General features: G+C 45.8%; 1 non-coding gene across 1 annotated transcript; it reads right to left on the bottom strand.

Moving 5' to 3' along the window:
- Positions 1 to 1,294: 1,294 nt before the first annotated feature.
- On the bottom strand, positions 1,295 to 1,413 carry LOC143836914 (5S ribosomal RNA). Its single transcript, XR_013230830.1, has one exon. It is a non-coding gene; the product is annotated as a 5S ribosomal RNA (ribosomal RNA).
- Positions 1,414 to 8,431: the final 7,018 nt, after the last annotated feature.

The raw sequence follows: 8,431 nt of genomic DNA, 5'->3' as shown, positions 1-8,431 counted from the left end.
AATATTGAAGGGGAAGCACAGCATGGACTAGTTCAGATCTGCCTCAAGAGTGAAATAGTGATGGCTGAGGTCTAGCTCAGAAAAAGAGCAGACAAAGTGAACGGTGGCTCTACCTAGGATGCGGCAGAGTGGCTTGGCTTTATTTCTGACTGGAAATCAAGCCCACTGTATAAGAGATACAGTGGGTGCTAGTGGGCAGTGGGTGGGTGCAGGCGGGCCCTCCCCAGCCACCCCGCCGGCCCGAAGGGAGGGGAGGAAGGAAGGCATGCAGGCACAGAGAAAGGTAGAAGGAGAGGGAGGGAGAGAGAAAGTGACAGAGAGAGATAGAGAGAGAAGGGGAGAAAGGAAAGTAAACAATGTGAGATAGAATGGGAGAGCGGCAGAAGAGAAATGGAAGGATGGGAGCGAGAAAGGAAATTAAGGGATGGGTGGATGGATGGAGAGAAGGAAGGAAAAGGGGAAGAAAGGCAGAAAGACATTAAGAGAGGAAGCGAGAGGAGGAGAAAGAGGCAGAGAGAGAGGCAGAAAGGAGAGAGAGAAATTGAGGAAGGAAGGAAGGAAGGAAGGAAGGAAGGAAGGAAGGAAGGAAGGAAGGAAGGAAGGAAGGAAGGAAGGAAGGAAGGAAGGAAGGAAGGAAGGAAGGAAGGAAGGAAGGTGCAATGTAAAGGGAGGGGTGAGGAGGGGTTGGGTCTGCTGGGATGGAGACAGTGGTGAGTAGTGGGGGGGCGGGGGGAATAGTACAGGGTACAGATGGGTGGTTGGGTGGGTGTTTGGGGAGGAGCGGCAGCGATGGGCGGGCATGGGGTTCATGGGGGAGGTGGATGGGCACAGAAAGGGTTCGCCCGGCCCGGGAAGGAGAGCTGCCGCATCAGTGACGCAAGTGGAGTGCTCCCCGGGTCCTCAGGAGGCGATGAGATTGTGGGGGAGGGGAAGGGCCATGGGAGGGTTCCCCTGGCCCAGGAAGCACAGCCGCCGCTTCAGCAACATATGTGGCATGCTCCCCGTGTCTGCAGGAGGGGGAAAGATCATGGGGGATGGGGAGGGAGGTGGGAGGATTCCCTTGGCACAGGAAGCACAGCCGCTGCATAAGCGACACATGCAGCGTGCTCCCCAGGTTCGCAGGAGGGAGTGGGATAGTGGGGGAGGGCTGCGGGAAGTTTTCCCCGGCCCAGGAAGCACTGCCGCTGTGTCAGCGATGCACACGGCGTGCTCCCCATGACTACAGGAGGGGAGGGGATCATCGGGGAGGGGTCAGGAGGGTTCCTCTGGGCTGGGGGGCCATGACCTACCATGTAGCCTACAGCACCCGGTATTCCCAAGCGGTCTCCCATCCAAGTACTAACCAGACCCGACCCTGCTTAGCTTCCGAGATCAGACGAGATCGGGCGTGTTCAGGGTGGTATGGCCGTAGGCTGACTGTATGTCTGTGGCCTTTTACCACAGAATTTTAGGCTTACCGAATTTGGTAACCTATTTGACTCTATGTGCCGAGCTGAGTCTACCCACTATCGAATCACGTGCTTGGATTTTATATATACTGGCTCCATTTTTTCTTTAGCCCTCCGCCAAATAGTCTCCTTGCACCATCTGACCATTATACTTCAAAATGGTCTCAGGCCATTGCCTCTAAAGTTAAATCCGTAGGCATTGACCTTGATTCTTTAGCTAACACTGGAGAGGATCATATTTTCCAAACTATCCAAAGAAGAATCCAGGATATTGATCTCCAGATAATTTATGCTGGTGCAGGGGGACCGTGCTCCCCATGAGCTTTTGGTCTATCCTATACCCCAAACACTATGGTACACCTTTTTTCCAACCTTATAAATACTTTCAAACCGCAGAGCGTTTATGTTAGCCAGACTAAACGTATTTCCTTCTGCAATGGTTGAAGGCAGGTATAGGAGAATTTGCAGGTATTGCCATACAGAACCAGACTCAGTTTGCCATATCATTCTGCAATGTGAGTTGTATAACAACAAACGTTCTGACTTGATCTCCCCACTTCTACCCTTCCCTAATGTCTCAGATGGCAGAGCTCTTCAATTGCTGCTTATTGATAATTGCTCGGAGGGGGCAGGTCGGGAGACGCCTCCCGACTCATCAGTCTGATGGCAAGGAGCCAATCACCAGCCACACTGCATGCGGCTGGCTCCTTGCCCCTTGCCCCCTGACTGACAAGCGGAGAGGCCAATCACCAATGTGCCCCCTTGCCCATCACAGTCACGGCCCACCCCTACCCCCCTTAGCCTTTTATTTATACCACTCCCGCGGAGCGGTTACAGATGGAGAATAAAGTACCCCATCTGTTTCTAGTAATGAGCAGACCTTGTACCATTGCTTTAGGATGCTTAGGGCTGATCCTGCATTGAGCAGGGGGTTGGACTAGATGGCCTGTATGGCCCTTTCCAACACTGTGGTCCATTCTGCACAGGTTTAATGTAGCAGGAGTGTGGCAAATTGTAATCGCTACTAATATGCAGTTATGCACAACGTCGTACACAATCTGCCACACTCCTGAAACCGATCAGCAAAAAGCACTTCGTTGTAGCGCTTCCAGGGAAATCCCAAAAACTGGATTCACCCTCTGGAAAGCGCTACACTCTTGCAAACAATCTGAAACAGTTCCGAAAAAGTTCTGTGCATTACCATTGTTGCGGTTTCAGCAAAGTCCCTCCCCCTGGCTCTCTCCTCTGAACTTCCTGGGAAGCGATCGCCATTGTTTTTTTCTTGGAGCGAGCAGAGAGCAATGAACCGTCCAGCCTTCATTCACCCAGCGAGGCTTCTCCAGCTGCAGTCCCTTCACAGAGCTGCTTTAAAGCTCGCTTCAAGTCACCAAGCACAACACCGCCCCGTTTGCAAGTTCCCTTTATTTTCGGCCGAAAATCGCGCCCATGTACGCGGGGGGGGATTTTTTTTTTCACTCGGGGGAGCATGGCAACGATGAATTGGCAGCTCACAGGCTAGCTGCCACCTAGATGGGTCTCTACGTTAGGAGGAAGCAAGGAATCAAGGAATCAAGGCATATCCGTTGCAATGTGTGTTTTTCTTTTTTAAAAAAACATGTTCTTAAAGGCAAAGGGGCTTTTCCGGGGCATGGTAACAACCGCCCATTGGCTGCTCGCTTGATTGACGGCCAGGGGTGGGACAAAGCACGGCAAAAATCGCTTCCTTTCTAGCAATTTTTGCCGAGACCGGAAACGATTGAAACGAAACTGGATTCCACTACAAAGTCAGGTATGCGTTATGCCGAATTCCACTATTTTAAATTCCATTTTTTCTTGTCAGTCAGTCAGTCAGTCAGTCAGTAACCTTTTATTGGCATAAAATGTATAAGACATATAAAAATAGGGTTTAAAATTTCAACAAAATAGTAAAATGGGGTTACATAACCAAACAGATCTTAAAATGATTAAATAAACTATAAAAGATAAAATACAAGGTAGGCAGCGTATTATAAAAGCATCTTAGTTAAAACTCTGGCAACTAAAATGGTTATCTCTGGGTCTTTGTCAGGGAGCAGAAAATTTTTTCTTTCCGAAAGCAATTTGCCACATTGAACCTGGTGCGGAATGGGCCTATGATTCTATTATTCTATGATTTAGCCTGATTTTGGAAAGGGGCAGGCTGATATAGGTGGAACCTTGTGTGTGTGTGTTTGTGTGTTAGTATCCAACCGAGTGACTTGTCAGTAAAAGTCTGTTTGTGTTTGAAATCCTTTTAAAAAATTCAACCATTGTCCAAAACCATAACTAGTTTAAATTGAAGCATCTCAGCCAGGTTTCTTCTTTGTCTACCTGCAGACCTGTGCTGCTAATCTGTTCTTTGAAATCAGCCTGTAAATAAACAAAACTTCTGTGCCATTTATGTAAACATTTTGTCTCAGACCATTCCACACTAGTGAGAGCATTCAGATTTCCACTTTTAAAGGGCCAAGTTTTTTGCTCATTTCCACATTATCCTTTTAAAAAATTCAACCATTGTCCAAAACCATAACTAGTTTAAATTGAAGCATCTCAGCCTCCTTTCCAGACACAGACCCGAATAACCCTCTTTATTTTATTTATTTATTTTTATATGTATACCCCGCTTCTCACAATGATGTCACCTCGAGTGACTGAGCATTTGGGAAATTCCCAGTTACAACAATTTCATCAGTCAAGGTGGAATCTAATTTGAGGCTGAACTTCCAGAAGTACAGGCAGGATTTCGAAGAGGCAGAGGAACTAGAGATCAAATTGCCAACATACGCTGGATCATGGAGAAAGCAAGGGAGTTCCAGAAGAATATCTACTTCTGCTTCATTGACTATGCTAAAGCCTTTGATTGTGCAGAGCACAACAAATTGTGGCAAGTTCTTAAAGAGATGGGAATAATAGAGCATCTTATTTGTCTCTTGAGAAACCTATATGCAGGTCAAGAAGCAACAGTAAGAACCGGGCATGGAATCACTGATTGGTTCAAAATTGAGAAAAGAGTTCAGCAAGGTTGTATACTTTCACCTTGCCTATTTAACTTGTATGCGGAACACATCATGAGAAAGGCTGGGTTAGATGAGTCACAAATTGGGATCAAGATTGCAGGGAGAAATATCAACGACCTCAGATATGCAGATGATACCACTCTAATGGCAGGAAGTGAAGAGGAACTAAAGAGCCTGTTGATGCGGGTGAAGGAGGAAAGTGCAAAAGTTGGCTTGAAGCTCAACATCAAGAAAACGAAGATCACGGCATCCGGCCCTCTCAATTCCTGGCAAATAGATGGGGAAGAAATTGAGATAGTGACAGATTTTATTTTCTCCAAGATCATTGCAGATGGGGACTGCAGCAAAGAAATTAAAAGACGCTTGCTCTTTGGGAGGAAAACTATGGCAAATCTAGACAGCATCCTAAAAAGCAGAGACATCACCCTGCCAATAAAAGTGTGTTTAGTCAAGGCTATTATCTTCCCAGTTGCAATGTATGACTGTGAAAGTTGGACCATAAGGAAGGCCGAGCGTCAAAGAATTGAGGCTTTTGAACTCTGGTGCTGGAGAAGACTCTTGCGAATCTCTTGGACTGCAAGGTGAACAAACTGGTCAGTCCTAAAGGAGATCAGCCCTGACTGCTCCTTAGAAGGCCAGATCCTGAAGATGAAACTTAAATACTTTGGCCACCTCATGAGAAGGAAGGACTCCCTGGAGAAGAGCCTGATGCTGGGAGCGATTGAGGGCAAAAGAAGAAGGGGAAGACAGAGAATGAGCCTTTATTTTTTAAGTGTGTTATTGCGTACTAATAAAAATTTGTGTCAGTCTTCCATGTTGGATTGCTGCAGCATTGTAACATGATAATCAATTTAAAAAAACAAACCTTCCAGTATACCTGGGCAGAAGACGGGAGGCTATTGAGGGTTCAAAATGGAGGAATTAAGGAGTTCAATGAAACGAAAGGTGCAAACAGTCACCATTTTGAGGGGAAAAGGCTTTGGGGGAAAAGGAAGGGAGCAAAGCATCATGGGAGGCTGATTCTGTCCCACTCTGATAAGGAAAGCATATGGCATATTTCAGCATGGGGGGAAAGCCTAAATGTGGAAAGCCTAGAGTCAACTCACAGCACCCAAAGGAAATTCAAAGCAAGGCTAAAACAAGGTATGTCTCCTAATGTAAAGATGGTGTCAGTGATCTTCATATTCTACTTGTGCACTCCAAAATGGCAGCAAGCCCATTTCTATATCCTTGCTGCCTTAGGAACATCAGATAACTGAATCAAGATTTATAATTTAAAACAAATTCAGCTCCAAAAAATCATAGGAGGCTAAGTCGCCTCAGCAGAACAGGCACGTCACACCCTCTGTTTGATTCCTCACTTCTCCTAATTTTTTGTTTATCTAAGAAAACTTCTAAAATTAATTCTGGAATTGTAACATGTGCAGTTTCCCACAGCTTTCTCTTCAATGGTGCTTTCTTCCACCTGTTTCCCAAACATTCTTGATAAAATACTCCAAACAAAGCAACCTCAATGGGATCAAATGTACAATCAAGATATTGTGGAGCCTGTGATTATTGATGCACACTTCGGTACTTCCATATGTCCATGAAACATCACACTACAAGGAATTTAACTCAACTGTCATGACAGGATTGTATTTTTCAGGGTCTTTTAAATCATGCATGTTCTAAATTAATTAATTAATTAATTAATAAACTATAGGAACTGAAAACTGATTTCAGTTGCACATGCACAGTGCGTCAGTGAATAGGAATGCTTGAAAAGCCAGTGGTTTGGCTCATATCCTATCTGTGGGTTACGAAGAGAGAGAAGATTTTTTATTAATCATTTTGACTCTTGGTCAGTCTGTTCATGGCTGTTTGACAGGCTGGTTCGATGCTTTCCTTCCTACTCATTCAGCAGACTGCAACCAGCTTTCCATGCATGTGCAGTCTCAAACAGCCCAAATGATTTCTTCTGTTTGAGAAAGAAAATGGAAATTTTCCCAGAGGCTAGCACTGAGGGTGGTTTCCCTACTCTTGCTAAGGGACAGAGGAACTGGGGTGATCAAGCATAAACATCAGAAGGAATTTTTCCATTGGTCCTTTCCAGCTGAAAGATGGGCATAGCTGCTTACATGAAGGAGGAGGAGAAGGAAGTGGAGTTGGTTCTTATATTGCTGCTTTTCTCTAACTGAATGGAGTCTCAAAGCAGCTTGCAGTCACCTTCCCTTTCCTCTTCCCACAACAGACACCCTGTGGGGTGGGTGAGGCTGAGAGAGCCCTGATATCACTGCTCAGTCAGATCAGCTTTATCAGTGTTATGGCGAGCCCAAGGTCCCACAGCTGGTTGCATGCGGAGGAGCGCAGATTCAAACCTAGCTCGCTAGATTAGAAGTCCACGCTCCTAATCACTACACCAAGCTGGCTCTCTACTCTGTAATTCCCCTGGAAACCCAAACCATTTGCTCAGAAACAATCATAGAATCATAGAATCATAGAATCATAGAGTTGGAAGGGGGCATGCAGGCCATCTAGTCCAACCCCCTGCTCAACGCAGGATTAGCCCTAAGCATCCTAAAGCATCCAAGAAAAGTGTGTATCCAACCTTTGCTTGAAGACTGCCAGTGAGGGGGAGCTCACCACCTCCTTAGGCAGCCTATTCCACTGCTGAACTACTCTGAATGTGAAAAATTTTTTCCTGATATCTAGCCTATATCGTTGTACTTGAAGTTTAAACCCATTACTGTGTGTCCTCTCCTCTGCAGCCAGCAGAAACAGTATCCTGCCCTCCTTCAAGTGACAACATTTCAAATACTTAAAGAGGGCTATCATGTCCCCTCTCAACCTCCTTTTCTCCAGGCTGAACATTCCCAAGTCCCTCAACCTATCTTCATAGGGCTTGGTCCCTTGGCCCCAGATCATCCTCGTCGCTCTCCTCTGTACCCTTTCAATTTTATCTATGTCCTTCTTGAAGTGAGGCCTCCAGAACTGCACACAGTACTCCAAGTGTGGTCTGACCAGTGCCGTATACAATGGGACTATGACATCTTGTGATTTTGATGTGATGCCTCTGTTGATACAGCCCAAAATGGCATTTGCCTTTTTTACCGCTGCATCACACTGCCTGCTCATGTTTAGTTTACAATCCACAAGTACCCCAAGGTCTCGTTCACACACAGTGTTACCTAGAAGCGTATCCCCCATCCAGTAGGCATGCTTTTCATTTTTTTGACTCAGATGCAGAACTTTACACTTATCTTTATTAAATTGCATCTTGTTCTCATTTGCCCATTTTTCCATTGTGTTCAGATCTCGTTGAACTCTGTCTCTATCTTCCGGAGTATTTGCCAGTCCTCCCAATTTGGTGTCATCTGCAAACTTGATGAGTAGTCCCTCCACCCCCTCATCTAGATCATTAATAAATATATTAAAAAGTACCGTGCCAAGCACCGAGCCCTGAGGTACCCCGCTACTCACCTCTCTCCAGTCTGATGAAACACCATTGACAACAACTCTTTGAGTGTGGTTCTCTAACCAATTCCCTATCCACCTGACTATCTGAAAATCCAGATTGCAGTCCTTCAATTTATCCATCAGAACATCATGGGGAACCTTGTCAAAAGCTTTACTAAAATCCAAGTAAATGGCATCAACCGAATTTCCCCGATCCAGCAAACCTGTTACTTGGTCAAAAAAGGAAACCAGGTTGGTCTGGCAGGACCTGTTGGAGACAAATCCATGCTGACTTCCTTGGATCACCAAATTGTCCTCCAGATGTTTGCAGATCACTCCCTTTAATATCTGCTCCATTATCTTCCCCACAACAGAGGTCAGACTCACTGGTCTGTAGTTTCCCGGGTCATCCTTCCTCCATTTTTTGAAGATCGGAATAATATTTGCTCTCTTCCAGTCCTCCGGGACATCTCCAGTCCTTAAAGAGGTTCCGAAGATGATGGACAAGGG

The sequence above is a fragment of the Paroedura picta genome, chromosome 4, assembly GCF_049243985.1.
Source record: "Paroedura picta isolate Pp20150507F chromosome 4, Ppicta_v3.0, whole genome shotgun sequence".
In the NCBI taxonomy this organism is placed as follows: domain Eukaryota; kingdom Metazoa; phylum Chordata; class Lepidosauria; order Squamata; family Gekkonidae; genus Paroedura; species Paroedura picta.
The sequence above is the reverse complement of the archived record's forward strand: the minus strand, read 5'-3'. Positions and strand labels throughout refer to the sequence as shown.